At 39.5% G+C, this 21,622-nt stretch overlaps 2 pseudogenes; one reads left to right on the top strand and one right to left on the bottom strand.

The window, feature by feature from the left end:
- Positions 1-2,567: 2,567 nt before the first annotated feature.
- On the bottom strand, positions 2,568-4,152 carry LOC108847848 (probable serine/threonine-protein kinase PBL19; annotated as a pseudogene).
- A 540-nt stretch (positions 4,153-4,692) lies between these two features.
- The window catches only part of LOC108847855 (probable ADP-ribosylation factor GTPase-activating protein AGD13), a 19,914-nt pseudogene continuing 2,984 nt past the window's right edge, over positions 4,693-21,622 (top strand).

The following is a 21,622-nucleotide window of genomic DNA, read 5'->3' as shown; positions in this document are numbered from 1 at the left end:
ACACTTATATAATATTTATGCGGATTTCACAATTATACATACACACAATAATTTATTAATCCTTCAATTCTTAAATAGCATTTATGTAGTATTTTTAAAAAATATATTTTCTGTTGGCGATCTGCGATAATGTATTTAAATATTTTATATAAATAATAAGAAATAATTACTAATTTTAAACATATTTTAGTATAATATGTATGTGTGTTTTTCTATCAATAATTATATAAAGGATAAGACACTAATTCTAGAATGAGAGTGTTTGGAAGTCTAGATTAAGTGGTTCTAGGTTATTCTTCTCTGCCAATTTTAAAATAAATCAAAAAGAAATTAGAAAAAAGGAACCAATAGAACTAAAAAAATTAATTCGATAGTACCTTATATGAGTGCCACGTAAGCAGAAATCACTAAAGTGACTTCTCTTTTAATGTATAGGGGATATGAGAAGTTAGTTCCATACATGTGAAGCTCACGATAATTATAACAGGTTGATTAGGAAGTATTCTTAGTAAATTATATTACTATATATGTAATTCAATTATTATAACTTTTTAACTTTTCTGGTATATTGTCAGTTAGATTTTTAATTTTACTTTCCTTTTCCAATTTGGTTTCCAAATCACAAAAGATAACTTTAAAAAAAAAAATTGAACTTGTATATAATCTGTATAAAATTTTGATTTCCAAAAAGGAAACTAAAAATAATTTTTATGAACGAAGACTGTTTCTGGTTTGAAAATACGAAGATGCTACATAACAAGAGTGTTTTGTTTAACCTTTTCATAAGACATATATTAGTCTAATACGACATGTATACACACAACAAATATTTTGTTTATATCGAATTATTTTAATTATTATTTGTTTATATATTTTTATTTAATTGGATTTAAATTAGACTAATAGTTATATAAAACATGCATGAAATAGCATATTTAAAATAATTTTATATTTAATCTATGTTTTATAAAATTGATAATTTACATGTGCTTTACATTTTAGTTATTAGAAGAAAAAAGAAATCGCAAAATACATTAACTACTCAATTTTGAGATACCATATTCTCTATTTACTTAATTTGGAACATATAGCTAAAGAAAATATTATATGCAATACCTAAACAAAGTTTTTTTCAAATAAAGCAGTTTATGCAAATTTCCGTAAGTATCTTTTGTTGAATGTCAATAATACTTTATATAATAATGGTTTAAATTTTAGTTACACAAATTTAATAGTTTATTAAAAATATCATTTATGTTGAAACATTTTCGTCGACATGTTTGTAATGTTCTGATGAATATGATTAGTCTAGGAGACTGATGTACATCTTATATCTACATACTAGGTGATCCGTCCGCGCTGTTGCGCGGATATAGTTAAATTATTTAATATCTATACTTTTATTATTGAAATTTTTTATTCAGATTTAAGTTGTAATTTTGATTGATCTATGGGTTTTTTGACTTGATGATCCTTCATAGAGTTAAGTGATGGACAGATCCAACAGTGAGATGTGCATTGGATGCAGAGCTGAGAGTTAAGTGATTGGTCTTTCCATGTATTTTGATGCAAGTTAAATCTAAATCTATTTTGTGAATAGATAACATATTGTAACTGAATTCAAACAGCTGACATGATATTCTTTTTTTTTTCAACGTAACATGATATTCTTTTTATGGTATAACATGTCATTTGGAGTTGTTATAAGCATCTAGATTTGCTTGGACTCTTTTATTACGTTTGGTTTGTTTCAAGAATATATGCAAACGATCTTTTTCTCATTACCATGCAAATTATTCATAGGTCTGATTCAAAGTTTTGATTGTGTGTGTAATTGCGGAGGAGACACACCGTTTTGTTGTGAAGAGTGTAGAGAAGAACAAATAGAGAGAGATGAAGCAGAAGAGAAGAAACAGAATCTCTTTTACTCTGTTAAATCAGCAGTGAAGAGAAAAGAACAACGAAGCTCTTCTTCTTCTCCAACCAGATATGGTGATTATGTATGTCACAACGGAACTGTTGCTGCTGCTTGAAATTCTGAATCTGATGGAGATAGACTTTGGAAAGTATGATAATACTAATAAAAAGGGGAAAAAAAGAAGTGAGATTGTGTCTTCAAGTGTCAAAATCTGGTTTTGGGATTCTCTTTTGATCTTTTCTAAATCTTAAGATCATTTTGATTTAGCTTGAAGTTCCAGGGAAAGCTAAAGATCTATCAGCTTTTTTATTAGTTTTTTTTTCTTTTTCGAACTTGAATGTTTTGGGAGTATATGAGAAGAGAGAAACTGTAAATGCCTATGTAAGTTTAAAAGTCCATGGCATGCTTGAGTAATCTTTTCGTGTAACTTTTGGATAAGAAAACAAATACATATGTAACAGTATTACATGTTCAACCATGAAAATATATGTACAAGATATTCATATAAACTTTACCGTTTATTCTATGTTTTGTAAAAGCCAAGCTTTGTGCTTTGATATTATTCAGTGATAGTATCTAACTCTTTTGGTTGTAGTCACTACAACATCATTTGAAAGTGTAGCGATTCTTACCATGCTAGCTAATTGTTCATGGACACAAAAGTTAGATGAGACAACATATAACTTGTAACAAATCGTTTGCATATATTCATTTTCCTTCATATTTTGCATTTACTAACTTATTTGTATATATTCACCATGCAAAAAAGCTTCCAAACTAAAAAAGATCATCCTCTAACACTAACACCTCTTAAACTCTCCTCCACAGGTCCTGTCCTCGAATATTGCTTCTTACCTGACTACTCTCCTTACTCGTGGATACCGAAGAATCTCCACTATCGCCCTCTTCGACAATCTTCTTTAGTCTTTCTACTACATTATCCATCGTGGGTCGCTTTTTATTCTTTTTGAGACATAGATCAGCCAGTTTAGCCAAACTCCTTGCTCCGTCAGCCAGATAGTTATTGCGTAGCCGAGGGTCAATGATCATGCTGAAGTGTTGACTATCAGCAGGATACTCTTTGATCCATTCCAAAAGTCTTCGTTCAGTGGCTGGTTTGTTTTTTTTTTGAACTGCAGTGGCTGGTTTGTTCCTCTCGATGGTTCGACGTCCGGTTATGATCTCGTAGAGCACAACACCGAAGCTATATACATCGGTCTTTAACCGCATATGGCCTGTTTGCACGTATTCAGGAGCTGCATATCCATGTGTTCCAACTTTCTATAAAGAGAGCCAAGAAAATTATCAAGAAAAAGAAAAATATTACACGATTTATCATCTAAAACTGTGTAAAAAACATAACCAAACCTTAAAAAATGCACACAACAATTACACGACTTACCATCTAAAACTATGTAAAAATTATAACGAAACCTAACCTAATCTAACCAAAGAATTTAAAGAAATATCAAATACTTACTGCAGTTGTGACGTGAGTATTTTCTCCCTGAGGTCCTTCTCTTGCAAGCCCAAAGTCAGACAAAATTCATAATTTAAAAGCACATTAGAGGATTTGAAGTCACAGTATATAACCTGGCCAACCAAATATCACCACTGAATCACATACTAAACTTAAAACCATACAATGAATGTTTGAGAATCCACCACACTTTATCTTCCCAACGGTTCATAAACTGTCGGCATTCATATACAATCAAGAACAATCAAAAGTATCATTTTCAAAAAAAACCAATCAAAAGTATCCGTCTTAAACCAGGTTTCCTCTTATTGTTTCGGTTTAAAGATTTCTGTACCTTGACTTCATGTAAATAAGCCAATCCTTCAGCTGCACCAAGCATGATCTGAAGCCTTTGTTTCCATGGTAATGTGCGAGCTCCACGTGTGAAGAGATGCTCCTTCTAAGCTTCGATTACACATGTACTCATAAACCAAAATCCTCTCCATCCCGTTCTCCCCATCTTCTGAGCAATAACCTAAGAGCTTCACAACGTTCTGATGATTCAATACCCCTAGAAACTGAACTTCTGCTAGCCATTCCTTGTGACCCTAATACACACCATCACAACACAGAGAAGAGAAAAAGATCAAAACTGCTAGGTGTGTGAGACATGGCGTTAAGCTTTGTTAAAAAAGATGTACAGTAATATGTTTTATGTAATGTTAGGGTTTTAGGTATTCACAAGTCATGTCATATTATTCACAAGCCATGTCATCTATTAAATGTGCCATGTCATCTTTTTTTTGTGAGAGTCTTTGTAGAGATGACATGTAAGCAAAATTTAAAACATCACTTCTCAAATATAGTCTAGGGGATACAAAGTAGAGTTTTCTCCCTGCTTATGGTGCCACGTTATCAATTGGGTGCCGGAGAAGCTGACATGTAACCGCCTCAGCAAAACTCATAATTTCATTTATTCAAAAAGTTATTGTTTGACTTGTCCTGTCTTTGCTATTGTTTTTTGCATCATGTCTAACAAACCAACTTGACGGTCCGATAGGGCTCGTCTCTAATCTTCGCTTCATGCCGTCTAACATAAGTTTACGCTTTGCATTTGCTCTTTGTTCGATCACGACATTTTTTGCAGTTCTTATTAACTCCATCTCCCTCACTTTTTCAACAATTTCTCTCATTCAATGCTCTTATCTTGCTTCAAGTCGGTGAATCTACAGAGATAAATAAGTGAATAGTTCTGTAAACCTCACCACTTAATTCGCCCACAATTATATTAACTCAAAAACTTTCACAGAGAACAATGGCAAACAGAGCTCTTGCATACGAGAGGAAGCCCGAGACTTCCCGAAGAAAGACAATTGTTGGAAACGAGTATGGTACAGTAGGGGGAGGAAAGCGGCAGCGACATAGGAAAAGAGGTTCAAGGCGATGAAGGACCAGCTGTGTCCGGTTTGAATTAGATTGTTTATTGTGACTTTTCCTGTCCTTTAAATAAACTCGTGTTCATCATTTTTTTTTGAACACACAGGTTTTTTCGATTCATATTTATCAGAATTATTCTTTTGGTATTTTGTTTTTTCTCTTTGCAATATGGTTAATCCAGTTGTTTATTATTATTACTATTTTTTTGTAATCGTTTTCAGGGAACACCCATTCCAGCCACCATTAATGTTCATCGTCTTCCCACTTACAAGCGACTGGGTTCTATGTGCTCCTTGAGCAGCTTTGATTTCACTAGGTGAAATCAGAGTTTTAGACTGTCACTCTCTTCAATTGATATGTTTCAATGATGAACCCGGTTTGATGAGTTAACCCAACCGATTACACCCATTCCTGTAGAACATTTCAGGTATTGTAATTACAGTGAACTGCTTGGCCTAGCGAACACCAATTCCTAGACAATGTCTTATTTTGTTTCTTGATGAGTTACTACTCAAAATTGTGAATTTTTTTTTGTTTAGGTCGAAGTATGAACTCCAAGAGTTTCTGAAACCAAGCTTAGGGGAACAACATGGAAAGTTTGCTCGATAAAGAAAACATTTTTTCTTAAATCAAGTCTTTTCTACAAAATTTATGGATATTTTGCTCAAATTCTTCATCTAAGAAGATAGTAAAGCTTCTGACTTGCAATCTTCTTTTTCTTAAACAGTGTCTTTCTTAATATAACCTTTTTGATGAGATTTATATACATTTGATAGTTTGAGGAAGGAATGTTAGAGTTTATTGAATTGTTGAAGGTGACTGTTAAGAAATGTACTAACTTAGCTATCAGAATGATGTCAAGTGGTCCTTATGTTAACTTGAATCTAGGGAAGCCAGTAAGTGTATCTCTTTGTGACTGTTTACTAACTTGCATCTATAGACTCTTGAGTGGATCTTAAAAGCAATAGTCATGTTTTTTTTATTGTTCAGAAGCTTCAAACAACAGTTGGTAATAGAACTTTGAACCCAGTGAAGAATTAAGAACGTAGGTCTTGGCATTTTACCCGATACTCTAAGCCGCACCTAAATCCGACCCAAGAAATACGAACCGGAATCCGAACCGAAGTAAAAAAATACCCGATTGGATATTGAGTTAGGAGAGATTGGATATCCGAACCCGAACGGGTAATATCAGAATCCGAAAGGATATCCGAAGATAACCGAACATATGTATATTTAACCTTATATTTCTAGTTTAATTTTGTTATTTTATTCAAAATATTTATATTGATGCTACCCATTGTTTAAGATCAGATAATATACATATAATTATGGATTGGTACTCACTTGAAAAACATGCCAAGCTTCTTGTTTCATGCATTAACAAAAATTATGTCCAAATTTCAAAATAATAAGGGCAATTGTCCAAAATAGCACCTTTGAAGTTTTTATCACAAAAATGACACCAATGAGAAAAAGTCACAAAAATAGCATTCATTAAAGGGTAAAATGTTCATTATACCCTCACTGAATAACACAATTAATAAAAAAAAACAACATTTCTTCTCCATCCTTTCGTCTCCTCCGATCTCTAACTCACGATCTCTCACTCCGGTCGGCGATCGACGAAATCTCCGGCGACCTTAATCACCACCGTCCCTCTCTTTACACGCGGGAGTCCAATCGCGAGTTTAGCCAGAATCGCCTCTCTCTCTCTCACGCGACGCGATTCTTCTTCTCCATCTCTTAGACTCGGCGATTCTTCTTCTCCATCTCTTAGCCTCGGCGATTCTTCTTCTCCATCTCTTAGACTCGACGCAACGGCGGTGATTCTCTCTCTCTCAAGGTGCTTGTGCTTGTGATGCATTTTTACATATTCATCTGTTGCTTTGTTTGAAATGAAATTAGGGTTTTTGATTTTGATTTCTACTTTACATCTTCTTTTGCTTTGAAGAGAATCACCGTTAACACCTAGAAGCTTGCGTTTGTTTTAAACCAGAACAAGTTTCCAGAAGAGATACAGAGCTGTTGTTGTTGGAGTTGTTGTTAGACCTCAAATCTTCTCCGAAGGAAAGCATCTCCAGAGCTCTTTCTTGGATTAAACACACTCGGGTATGTTGCAGGTTCAAGCTTTTGATTTTGGGTCTGAGGTATTGATAGAGTTGCATTGATAATGGATAGGATTGTGAAAGTGTGTGTGTGTTTGTTTTTCTCACTTCAGGAAGGGTTTGTATGAAGCCTTTCTCACTTTAGGAAGGGTTTGCATCTATTGAATGTGTGTTTGCATCTACATCTGTCGTTTTGTTTGCATATTCAAGCCTTCCTGAAAATTTGATTTTGACAAAAAAACAAAAATAAAAGTTTGTCTCTTGCTACTTGTGCTTGTGATGCATTTTTACATATTCATCTGTTGTATTGTTTGCATCTATTGAATGTGTTAACGTTGCTTATGACATTGTTAGTCTCTTGTTGCTTGTGAAACTGTCTTGTGTTTAGAGAATTTTCAGGAACCATTTGTTGTTTGTTTTGCATCTATTGCCCGTGTTTCGGAAATGTTGCTGCTTATGAAATTGTACGTCTCTGGTTGATTGTCCTTTGTGAAACTGTGTCCTGTTTAGAAAGTATTCAGGAAGCATTTGTATAGTTTCAGGAAGGCCTTCTAGAAAACTCGGATGGAAACAAATTTTGATTTTTTTTTTGCTTGGTGTCTTGTTTTGCTGATATACCATGGATTTTACCCGTTTTTAACCATGGTATTGTAATACCCCGATTTTCTAAAATAATATAATAAATAATAATCTCATAAAAGTCTCCATTTATTACTTCCCAAAAGTCAAACTCAACACCATAATCCAATAATAGCATAAATAAAATAAATCCCGGAAAATATCGATAAAAGCATAAAACCGAAGTCTGAAAATAAGAATAAAACTTCCAAAGCACCAAACCGAATGCAATCACTCCTGCTCGGCTACCTCACCTGAAAGGGGGAAAAAGAGGGTGAGTAACAGGGGAGTCACTCAGTGAGGTATGGGATGCTAATCCACAAACCGCTGACTTAAGTAAACAGAACTCCCGCTATGGAAGTTTAGCTCTAACATAAACAAGCAAGACGCCTAAAGCATCACACACAACAAACACTGCGCTGATAGTGCATAGATATACCACACACCCCGCATCTCCGCATATGGATATACATACGTGGCGTCGCTAGTACAGTCTGTCTCTGTACCCCCGCCCTCGATTGCTGCGTCAGATGCAAACGTCTCTGCACCACGCACCACACAAATTGCGTCGCTAGCCCAGACGTCTCTGAGCCCCCGCCCCTCCACAGTGGCGTCGCTAGTCCAGGCATCCCTGAACCCCCGCCCTCGCACATAGTCCCTACTATAACTATGTATATACATATATATATATATATAATATATATATATATATATATATATATATATATATATATATATATATATATATATCTCATATCTCATCATCACACAATCCAATCAATGGTTGAATCCTCTAGACCCCTAATTCCGGTTTGCAATAAATAAACTAACTACCAAGCAAGGACTCAAGCAGACACATTTCATATTTCGAAGTCTAAACCTATCATAGAAGGAATTCTATACTGGTACGGAATTTATGGAGTAGACCCTCACCTTAGCAATGTGGAAAAGTAGTAGCTATGAACTCCAACTGCTCAAACAGACTCCAAATCTGAAATCAGGGCGAAAAATCGAGTCAGAACGCCTTTCGAACGGTTAAAAACGGATAACCGGAAATCTGGTCAAAAAGTCAACCCGCTGGTCAAAGGGTCAACCCGGTCAACTCTGACCCAAGCCGGTCAACCCTTGACCAAATCGAAATCGAATCAAACCATTCGGTTTTCCTTAACCGGAATCGATTTCGATTGAACCAGAATCAAATCAATTTCAAACCGGTTTAATCTCTAACCCAAATCAATTTCCAATAACCGAAACCAGACCGCAATCAAATTATCAAACCGGAGTCAACATCAAACCAACCCGGCTGACTGGTCAACGAGTTGACTCGCTGAGTCGACTCAGCCGAGTTGCCGAGTCACCGGCGAGTCTGCGAGTCAACCGGCGAGTCACCGGTGACCGGTCGCCGGCGGCGGCAAAGACGGCGGTGGCTTACCGGAAAATCACCGGCGGCGACGGAGACGCGGCGGCGATGCGGCGGCGGATTCCCGGCGGCGAACGGACGGCGGCCGGCTACGGCTGCTCCGGCGAACGACGACCGGAGACGGTGGCGCGTGAGATGCACGCGCGGAACTTCTCTCCGCGCTTGGGGGCGCGTCGCGGCGATTCTCTGGCTGATTTTCGAGCTCCGGACTCCTCTCGACGTCACGAACACGGCGGTGGTCTTAGAATCACAAAATTCCCAATGGTTAGAGAGATACGATCGATTTACTAATCGGCCGAAACTAAAACCAATAAACACGGCGGTTCGGTGGTTACCTTCGGCGTGTGATGGTGGTGTCGTATCCGATCTCGGCTCAGCAACTGGCGACGGCGGCGGTTCGTCACTAGATCTCAACGACGGCTCGATTTCTGCAGAGGTTCGACGTGTTTAGGTTTCGTGAATAAAATAATCTGCAGGAGCTGGTATTTAAGAAAAGGAATACCTAGGATTTCTTGGAAGTTGATTGGGCTTTGCTGGGCCCTAGGAATTGGGTCGTTACAGGTATATTAGTATTTTATTATATATTTAATCTGTTTTCTAGCCTGTTAGGTATGTTTTCAGGTTCAGGAGCATTTCGTGAGAAAGTGATGTTTTTGGAGAATTTTGGAGTACAAAAGATGATACACCCGAGTTGACCATTCATGATTAGGTCGGAAGTCAACATCGCGATTACAATCGATGGATACTCATTCTGAGTCGTCGATCGATGCAGCTGAGAAAATCCGCGTACTAGAAGATTATAATCGATCGATACACATTCAGTGTTGTCGATCGATATCGAGGACGGAATGGTTTAGCCTACTACTTCACCAAGACTTCACCAAATTACGAGATTGCCCCTGACGAGTTTTTAACCTAATGGAAATGCTTAAATACTCCTACAAAGTCTTTTTGACGAAAAAGTTTTGAAACCCTTTGAAGCTTGAAACTTTTCACAACCAAAGCAGAGAGTGTGAGAGAGAGACTAGAGTTTTATTTGTTTGAGAGAGATTGGAGAGATTTCTCATCTCCTTTTGTATTTCTACTTTATTCTATCTATGCAATTCTTTCATCTATCTATTGTTATGAATTGTTTAGCTATGTCTGAGTAGTCTACTTGTTAGATCTAGGGTTTAAATAGGTTTGTGGGATTAGCCCCAAGCTATAATTGCTAAGTTGTGATACTCATCAAATGGATTGTACCCTATGCTTGTTTTAGAGTAGCTAACTAGAACATAAATCACTAGGATCTTAGATTATCTTGAATTATCCATTTGAGCGATGCCTGTTTCCCGTTGAGAAGAACGACAGTTCCTCCTTGAGACCTCGCGGTCATATTCGGTTCGCGCCTAGGCAGATCTAGAAGCCGTCGATCGATACCCTACTGGTAAATCGATCGGCGCCGCGAAAGGTGTATCACTCGATATCTCAAAAGGATATCGACCGACTCTTTTTCTGTGTCATCATGCGAAAGGTGTGGCCAGGATCTAGATATTTTAACCAGTGATTCATTCACATATGTTAAGCGGCTGAGATCTATAGTATCATGCAAGCAACTTATTAAAGCATTTATAGAGATTATAATCTCCATCCCTGAATAGAAACCCTATGTCTAGCACTCTTTATCCCATTTAAACAACCTTTCATATTGTTAGTTGGAGCAACTGCCTTGCTCATTTTAGGATTTGTTATTTTTATTTCCATCATATAAACCAACCTTGCCTAGGATTGATTAGTAGATTTTATTTAATTGGTTCCCTATCTCCTCGTGATTCGATCCCTAAGTACTACAGCTGTACCTCTTATTTGAGAGAGTAAGCTCTACTGGGGTAATTTGAGCACTATCAAATTTGGCGCCGTTGCCGAGGAGCTTTGATCGCCATTAGATTTAATCTTATTAATCTTAGGTTTTTCTTTTATCCCCTTTCTTATTTAAAATTTTCTTGTCTTTTCAGGTACATGCCCAGCAGTACCAGAAGCAACAAGGGAAATCAACTATTATTCTCAGAGGATCCTGCACACTTGGAACGCTCAATCCGCAAAGACCTACGCTCCGCATCGATCGATAGAACCACATTACCGTCGACTGACACTCACGTTCAAGTGTCGACCGACACTCCGACCGCACCGTCGACCGATACCGTTCACCGATCTACATCGATCGATACTTTTAACCGTATACCGATCGACACTACTCCGCGAAGCATGGTCGCGATTGTCATTCTCACGCAGGGCGAGAATGGAAACCTGTATGACCAAGATGGTCATCTGCGTAAAGCAACATGTCAGAAACTAGATGCACAGGGAAACATAATCCCTGAAACTGAAGCTGAGGCTACAGGAGAAGCTCAAACACGATCGTTGGCAGACTATAACCGTCCAGACGAGTACTACACCAACAGATCAGCTATTCGACTTCCAGAGATTCAGAAGCCGAACTTCGAGCTCAAGCCTCAGTACTACTCTCTCGTGTCTCAGATACCTTATTCTGGGCAATTACACGAGCATCCTATGGACCATATGGAGAGGTTCGAGGATCTTATCGCTGCTATTTGTATGGATTGAGTCCCCGAGGACTACCTACTCTGCAAGCTCTTCAAATACTCACTGATTGGAGAAGCTTCGCACTGGCTCAAGCAGCTACCTACAGGATCACTGACATCCTGGGCCGACATCAAAAACGCCTTCCTGCGTAATTTCTTTGATAAAGCATGCGCTGAAGACTTGAGGAGCAAAATAGCCACTTTCGCGCAAAAGCCTAGTGAGACTTTTAAAGACGCGTGGATAAGATTCAAGTTCTTCCAGCGAGACTGTCCACACCATGGATTCAATGAAGTGCAGCTATTAAGCACTTTTTACAGAGGTATCGCTTTAAGGTATCAGATGGCTCTTGATACTGCTAGTGAGGGGAACTTCAACACTAGAAATCCAAGAGAGGCTGTGAGACTTATTGAGAACCTAGCCAACAGCAGCATCACCAAGAACACTGACTCTGACAAGAAGGAATCGGTTGCAGCCATAGGTGAAACCAGATGAATGAAGTCAGAACCAAGATAGATGCATTACATGCTTTTCTGGGACAACCAGTCTGCTCAGCTGAAGAAGGAGAGGCTAGAGAGGATGATACAGAGGAAGATGTGAACTACATTGGAGGTACTGGATTTCAAAGATATGGAAACCAGAGTGGAAACAGAAACTTTTTTGGCAGTGGTCAGAAGAGTAACTACAACCAGAGTTCACAGTATCAGAAACCCTTCACCAACACAAGGAACTACGGCAACTCAGCTTACCAAAACCCACCACCACCCACCCAAGAGAGTAAGTTTGATGCCATGATTGATAGAGTTCTGGAAGGTCAGCAGAAGCTTACAGTAGACTTCAATGGGAAGATTGATTATGTCTTTAACAATCTGACCACGAGGATATATACCATCTGCACTCAAGTTAAGAAACTTGAGACACAGATTGTCCAAAATGAAGACTCTATCAGGAGGATTGGAACTTCTAAGGAAGTAGGGGAAGGAAATAGGAGACACCACGTCAATGCTATCATAGATGATGATTTCTGGCAAGTGGTGAAACAGGAGAAGCTACAAGAAGGCGACTTTGAAGTAGAAAGTTTGCTAAGTCTCGGTGGATCACAATGGTTTCGATCGACACCAACTTGTCCACATCGATCGACATCGACGATGTCTTATCCGGACACGCTTGCAGACTGCAACACGGTTAGGATTTTGACACATGCTGAGTTCACGGCTTCTCACCCATACCCACCCACCCACACCTACGAAGATATCGACCGACGAGACGAGCCACTCATCGATCGACACAACGAAGAGAACCGTATCGATATATCCTATTCTCCACCTATCGATCGACACGCACCTCTTATATACCGAGTGCAACTACCATCGAAAGACAGCAACCGAATCAATGCACTCAGACCCACACCGAAACCACAAGCTATCCCTACCGAAATAACTAGTAACCCTTCAGACACTACACCTACATCAGAAGTAACTGAAGGAAGAAGGTTAAGGAGTCGGAAGGAGAAGATTCCTAAGAACCTTAAGAGGGAAGCTAATGAAAAGGAGATTGATGGTTTCACTAAGAGAGTTATTGGAATCCCACCAGAGAAACCTTTTGAGGAGGTTTATTTCACAAAGAGATTGTGGATGTTCTTCAGAGAAACAAGGGAGACTGAAACTGACATTAGGAGAAGGTTTGACAACGTCAGAGAAGAGATGAGGAAAATGATTACTTTGCTAAAGAAGAGTGATCCTGGGAAGTTTGCAATACCCTGTGTGGTACAAGGTATTGAATTTCCTCACGCACTATGTGACACTGGTTCATCAGTCAGCATTTTACCAAAGGTCATGGCAGACCATCTGGGCCTGCAAGTAGAGCCTTCACCACAGATCTTTACTTTCGTGGATTACTCTCAGAGAAACTCTGGAGGCTTCATCAAAGACCTAGAGGTACACATTGGTTATGCTATAGTCCCTGTGGATTTTCATGTCCTAGACATTAAGTTAAATTGGAACTCTTCCCTCTTACTTGGAAGAGCATTTATGGCTACAGTAGGAGCCATATGTGACATGAAGACCAACATGATGTGCTTGACTATGATAGATCCAGATATCCACTACGACCCTGTCAAGCTTGACAAACCACCAGCCAAATTAGTGGTAAAGGAAGATGATACTGGTATCATCGCAGTTTATCATTGTGAAGTTGAGTACGAGACAGAGTACTCGGGATCGATCGACAGTACTTTGACGTCATCGATCGACACATTCAAGTCAGAGGAGATCGACAACAACTATGGATCATCGATCGACAGAGACCCACCGGATGATGAACTCGATCTACCAGATCATTGCTACCCGAATTTCGCCATCCCACCCAACCGAAAGCAAGATGATTACTCAATAAGGAGTTGGGCAGATAGCGGATTTCATGAGAGTTTTGCAGTAGACACAGCCACCTCTTTCCACAGTGGAGACCACAGTGAAGAATATGATGAAGACTATTGGGAAGAGAGAGCTTGGGAAATCTACTTGGAGAATGACAGATTTGCACCACAATCGATCGACAACAAACGCCCACCATCGATCGATTATCTACTTCATCCAGCAAAACGACATCGTCCATCGATCGACATCACCAGTATAATATCGATCGATATTAACCCGGACGACTTAAAGGACAAAATCGGAATTTCAACGATTAGGGCAACACATGGGTATAAAAGGTTGACGACCCAAGCCACAGATATTCAAAACTTTTCACCTTCTACCCAGCAGCTTCCAGCATTCAGAGATTCATCAATGGAAGACTGCAACAACATGTTCAATCGATCAAACAGTGCAGCTAGACGTGCACCATCGATCGCCACCACCACACACCCATCGATCGACACCTTCAACAGAGCTCAACCGAGATCTCATGAACCTTATGATATCAGGAATGGATGGCTATGCAAGAGCTATGGATGGAAGAGTTCTGCACATAACCAGAGAAGACATAGCAGACATCCTCCAAGTTGCCAATGGACCAGAAAACCTGTTCACACAGCAACGTAGCCATCCAAACATCCTACAACATGTCCAGGACAACCACAACACCAACACAAGGGAGGATCCAGTTCCACAACACTTCGGTCCACCTCGACATTCACAATCGATCGACATTGTTTCAACACCGTCGATCGACGGCGGATATCCAGGATCGATCGACAGACCGAGAGTCCGATCGCCCGACAGACGACTGGAGTTTGGACGACGTGCCTTCACTACCGATGGATCTAGGAGATTCAAGTGGGAGGCTAAGGATGAATATGGTGTCTACAGAGATGAGCTTGGCTATGCTAGAGGAGTTGATGGTGAAGTCATCCATGTTACCAAGGAGCAAGTAAAGAGACTTTTGGATAGAGCATCCCTTTTTCACAAAGGTTGCTTACAACTTCCAATACACACACGCCCTTCCCATGCATACACACCACCACCAGTGCCCTACAGTAGAGAAGAGGTGGATGATATGGTGACTGATGTATGGAGAGCTCAGGCGCACCTTGAGGCAAACATGCGCACATTGGTGGAAGACACTTTCCAGCCTTTGGATGTCAGTTACAAAGACTTCCGGAATGATATGGTTGAGATAAGAGTGGAGCTTGGAAACATATTAACCACGCTTGAGAAAGAGGCTACGCCACCAGTATCGACCGACAGAGTACCTGTACCATCGATCGACATCGGCAAGACTACATCCATTGACCGATCGGAATGTTCATCACCTAAGAAAGATGAATGGGAGGTTGCTTACATCAATACACGGATTGGAGACGTCTACAGCCCTCTCAACAACAATGTCGAATGGTTAAGCAAGAGGATCGATCTTCTTCAGAAAGAGTTGGACACAATTCGCCAGAACGACCAAGCTCAGAATACTACTTTTCCATCGATCGACAGGCCAAGACCAACATCGATCGATAGCGAGCCACCACCAGCAAGAGGACCAGGCACTACCGCAGCAGTTGATGAACTTAAACTTGAGCTGTATGACGCTATGGATTCTATGGAAAGAAGACTCAACGGGACCTGTGATACCATTGACTACACTATTAACGAAAGGGTTAACAGCCTCTGCAGAACTACTCGCCACATGAAGGGCAATATACGTGCTCTGCAGTACCAAGGACAGTGTTCACAATCAATCGACACAAGGGATTCTGCGTCGACCGACAGACCCGTCAGCGAAGTGACCGACGCGCATCTCGTAGCATCGATCGACACTGAGTCTTTAGCAGACCGAGATCAGTTTATTATGGACAAGATCGATGCATTACAGAGTGAGCTAAGGTTATTGTCCGTACACACCTACCAGACCATTGACAAGGAAGTTGACAAAATCGAATACATCGAGAATTCTGTGAGGAAACTTCAAGATACAGTCCTCCAGATAGATAAGAAGAACCTACGAGCAGACGATGCCACAAGAAGCTCCGTCGCCACATGGTTCAACAGTAGGAGACACAAGATTGATGATTACTGTCCAGCAATCAGCAGTTTCTGCACCCCATGAGTCACTCACCTACCACAGTCAAGCTAAATGACTTTAACCAAGCGCTGAGTGGGAGGCAACCCACTATTAGGTTTTCTTTTTCTTTATTTTATTTTATTTTCTTTTTGCTTTTATTTTTCGATTTTGTTTTGCAGTTTTTATTTAAGATCCAAGTAGAATGATAATTCCATCAACCGACGTTCAACATTCATATCGCTCGACACCACACGACCATTACTAACGATCAACGTAAACCACTACGAATCGATCGACATCTTGTCGATCAGGTTTATTCATTCTAACTTGTTATATTTATTATGTTTTATTTATTTACCTCACCACCGGATGTTACACTGGGACAGTGTAATTTAAGTCTGGGGGGGGGGAGTTTACTAATATGTGTTTTTATTTTAGTTTTTATTTTTCAAATTTATTTTTTGCATAAGTATTAAATAGGAACATTGATATGGATTATTATTTGATTGTCTGACCACTCTTTAGCACAATTCTAGATTACTAATTGCAGATAGTACTAAAGATGCTAAAGTGGATCAACTTGCTACCTATATTCACTAGCTAAGATTGTTTGAAGGAACCAAAGCTGACCTCCAACACTAATCCTGACTTATTTGCTTGTCTTGGGGCTTGGATATCACTGGATCGGAATCCTCTTACAAGTCTGGAAGGTAAAAAGTCTGTGTGTTTCTGGTTCCCTTCCTTCGCTCTCTTCGGCATCTCGAGATCTAAGTTTATGTTATAAAAGATTGAAATGATTTCTTGAGAGGCAAAGGGATAGGTAAATTACCTGCGACCCCATTATTCTAAATCTCGAGGATGATCACACATTGTGGAAACGAGGGATAGGTAAATTACCTGAGACCCCATTATTCGCTACACTTTGTAAAAATGTATGAGTTACAATGCAAATGTCAATGAGATGGACTAGATGACCTTTGTGGCATCGAAACCTGTTGAAATTGAAACTAATAAGAGATTCAGTGAAGAGAGAAGAGGGGAGAAAGGGATCAGAGAAGACTACCTGTGTGTTCAGATACTTGTTTGAGTTGAATCCATGTGTTCTTTGATCGATACTCCCAAGGTAAAGCCTGCACTTTATTTTATGTTAAGAAATGAGGTTAGTAGAGGGGAATGTCAGATGAGAAATGCTAAGTTGTTGACTAGATGAGTTTAGTTGCTAAGCTAGGATAAGGCATGATGAACTTCTGTGGTTAGGATTTTAGACATGAATTGCAAACCCATAGAGTGATGACTTCAATATATTGAATCCTTGAGTTCCTGCTATTTCCAAACATTTTCCAAAGACTACTGTTTTTGCTTGAGGACAAGCAAAGGAGTAAGTCTGGGGGAGTTGATATACCATGGATTTTACCCGTTTTTAACCATGGTATACTAGTATTTTATTATATATTTTAATCTGTTTTCTAGCCTGTTAGGTATGTTTTCAGGTTCAGGAGCATTTCGTGAGAAAGTGATGTTTTTGGAGCATTTTGGAGTACAAGAGATGATACACCCGAGTTGACCATTCAAGATTAAGTCGGAAGTCAACATTGCGATTACAATCGATCGATACTCATCCTGAGTCGTCGATCGATGCAGCTGAGAAGATCCGCGTACTAGAAGATTATAATCGATCGATACACATTCAGTGTTGTCGATCGATATCGAGGATGGAATGGTTTAGCCGACTACTTCACCAAGACTTCACAAAATTACGAGATTGCCTCTGACGAGTTTTTAACCTAATGGAAATGCTTAAATACTCCTGCAAAGTCTTTTTGACGGCAAGTTTTGAAACCCTTTGAAGCTTGAAGCTTTTCACAACCAAAGCAGAGAGTGTGAGAGAGAGACTAGAGTTTTATTTGTTTGAGAGAGATTGGAGAGATTTCTCATCTCCTTTTGTATTTCTACTTTATTCTATCTATGCAATTCTTTCATCTATCTATTGTTATGAATTGTTTAGCTATGTCTGAGTAGTCTACTTGTTAGATCTAGGGTTTAAATAGGTTTGTGGGATTAGCCCCAAGCTATAATTGCTAAGTTGTGATACTCATCAAATGGATTGTACCCTATGCTTGTTTTAGAGTAGCTAACTAGAACATAGATCACTAGGATCTTAGATTATCTTGAATTATCCATTTGAGCGATGCATGTTTTCCGTTGAGAAGAACGACAGTTCCTCCATGAGACCTCGCGGTCATATTCGGTTCGCGCCTAGGCAGATCTAGAAGCCGTCGATCGATACCCTACTGGTAAATCGATCGGCGCCGCGAAAGGTGTATCGCTCGATATCTCAAAAAGATATCGACCGACTCTTTTTCTGTGTCATCATGCGAAAGGTGTGGCCAGAGATCTAAATATTTTAACCAGTGATTCATTCACATATGTTAAGCGGCTGAGATCTATAGTATCATGCAAGCAACTTATTAAAGCATTTATAGAGATTATAATCTCCATCCCTGAATAGAAACCCTATGTCTAGCACTCTTTATCCCATTTAAACTACCCTTCACATTGTTAGTTGGAGCAACTGCTTTGCTCATTTTAGGATTTGTTATTTTTATTTCCATCATATAAACCAACCTTGCCTAGGATTGATTAGTAGATTTTATTTAATTGGTTCCCTAGCTCCTCGTGATTCGATCCCTAAGTACTACAGCTGTACCTCTTATTTGAGAGAGTAAGCTATACTGGGTAATTTGAGCACTATCAAATTTGGCATGTAGATATCTTTGACAGACTCTTGAATTTACTCATGAGTCTAGTGTTTATAAAATGGTTAAGAATTCAGGAAGCATTTGTCTAGTTTCAGGAAACCCTTCCAGAAACGTCTGAAAATATATTTTCCCGTGTCATAACTGTCTCTTGTTGCTTGTCCTTTGTGTTAACTTGTCTTGTTGCTTGTGCTTGTGAAATTGTCTTGTGAAACTGTCTTGTGAAACTGTCTAGTGTTTATAAAAAATTCAGGAAGGATTTGTCTAGTTTTAGAAAAACATTCCAGAAAAGTCTGAAAATAATGTTTTCCCTTGTTTTACACAGGATAGAACAACAAAAAAGATGGGAGATTCAGTACCTCTCAAACTGGCACTGCCTAAGCTGAAGTACCCTATTGGTCAACAGCCAAAGAAGAGATCGTCAATAAACCAATATTCAAGCTCAACGTATATCTCGACTGTTCAGAGTATTCTTACAGTAGATGAGATGAGAATAGTGCGAGAGTCGTCTATTGGACCTGTAATGAGGCTGATCGAGCGTGGATTGAAATTATCAGCAAAGATTGTCTACTCTGTTCTCGCAAGAAGCATCATTACTATCAAAGATAACGAAGCCTGGTTCCATTTCGGTGCGCAGCCAATGAGGTTCTCGATAAGAGAATTCCATATGGTTTCCGGTTTGAAATGTAGTGGTGAAGTAGAAGGACCACGAGAAGGAACCGAGAGATTCTAGTGGGATTTGCTAGAGGGGCCTACTCATAGGTTGACAGACGTGGTGAACCAGCTGCAAAAGACAAAAGAAGATGCTTCTGATGAGAGAGTCTGTTAGATGCGCGCTATCGACGTAACGGTTTTCATCCCTCATAACATATTTAGCAGCAGCAATAGCATGGATACAAGGGATCTTGTCAATGTCGAAAAAGTGCAATGCCGCTTCTCCAAATCAACAACATACTTCATTCTTTCATCCTTCACCTCAAACTCGCTCTGATCAACTTGATACACATTCAGCAGAAATGCAGCCTCCAACCTGGATACCAATTTCTTCACCACTTTTGGAGTTACCAGATGCTTATGTTTCGCGGCCGCTTCACGTCGCTCAAAAAACCAAGTCGTGAGTGTCAATCTGATTGTCTCAAGGAGAGAGATCACTGGCAACTCACGAGGCATTTTCAACATAGAATTGAGAGACTCTGCGATGTTGGTAGTCATGATATTGTACCTGTTCGCAGGCGCATAGCATCGTGTCCACTTCCTGAAATCCGAATCTTCCAGATACTTAGCCAATTCTGGACACTTATCCTTTATGTCATTGAAGATTAACCAGAACTCGTGGCACGTGTAGGCATCAGCAGTGCTTTCCACCAAAGGTAGCAAACCAGTCCTCACATATTTAGGAGTGATGTTCCTGAGCAAATGGATCCTGCAGATCCCATGGTGAGATAGGGGATAAACTTCCTCCAGTGCTGAAGCAATTGAAATAGCCCTGTCCGATACAAAAACAAGATCCGGAGCGTCCGGAATCATCTGCGTCAACCCATTAAAGAACCATTTTCAGGCAGCAGCATTTTCATCGTCGACCACTGCAAAAGCGAGAGGATACAGATGATAATCCCCATCTTGAGCACAAGCTGCCAATAAAGTCCCATTGATTTTTCCCTTCAGAAATGTACCATCTACTGCAATAACTCTCCTCATCAATGAGAATCCCCTTATCGATGGACCAAAAGCCACAAATGCATACTTGAACTTTCCATCAGCATCCTTATGTTGATAAGTTAATGAGCCAGGGTTTGTCACTGTGACTTTGTACAACCACCTAGACAAATTGTAATAGCTGTCTTCAGGAGTCCCTCTAACCAATAACTGAGCTTCTTCTTTCACTCTCCAAGCTTGTTTGTAATTGATGTGAACGCCATGAAGCATCCTGACCTGTTCAATGATCTGTTTTGCTTTGAGACCTTCCTTCTTTTCTCCATAATTGCTGCAAATCAAAGAACCCAACAACTTTGCAGATGCTTGTCTGTGGTTGGCCTGTCTGTGTGTTGTATCGCATGTATGATCATGAACATACTTTTTAATAAAGAAAAAGTCTGAAAGAGGTAGCTTGGTAGCACGCATCCTCCACGTGCAATTATCATCAACACAACTCAATAACACTCTTGACTTGTTAGAAGAGACAGTCTGGTACTCAAACTTCCACTCTAAAGCCCATTTCTTCATCCTCAACATCAATTCTTCCTTGGTTTTAAAATACTTATTCACCGAAATATCACCAACTCCTCGCGTGATTGGTGAAAGTCCAATATGGACAGGACTAAAATCCGGAATAGCATGCAGAGGGACTGTAGAAACACCTTCATAAAGAAGACTCTGCAAATTTCAAGACGGTTTTGGAAGGCTTAGTACTTGGTTAGGAAGCCTATCCTGAACAGTATAAGAAAGAAGAAAACCATACAAACACAAACAGAAAAAAAAAGAAAAGGGGATTAGAGAGGATGTACATGATTTCCTGTCTGCACAGTAGGACGAATCACTGGAGTGGCATTCAATGGAACAGGTAAAGCAAATGTATCGCTAGTTTGCCTGCTACAGCTAGCTGAATCAGTATTAACCTGCAATAGTCAAGACGGTTTTGGAAAGCTTAGTACTTGGTTAGGAATCCTATCCTGAACAGTCTAAGAAAGAAGAAAACCACATAAACACAAACAGAAAAAAAAAGAAAAGGGGATTAGAGAGGATGTACCTGATTTCCTGTCTGCACAGTAGGACGAATCACTGGAGTGGCATTCAACGGAACAGGCAAAGAAAATGTATCAGAAGCTTGTT

Source organism: Raphanus sativus, chromosome 1 (assembly GCF_000801105.2).
Source record: "Raphanus sativus cultivar WK10039 chromosome 1, ASM80110v3, whole genome shotgun sequence".
Classification (NCBI taxonomy): Eukaryota; Viridiplantae; Streptophyta; class Magnoliopsida; order Brassicales; family Brassicaceae; genus Raphanus; species Raphanus sativus.
This window is presented reverse-complemented; position numbering and strand designations above follow the sequence as displayed.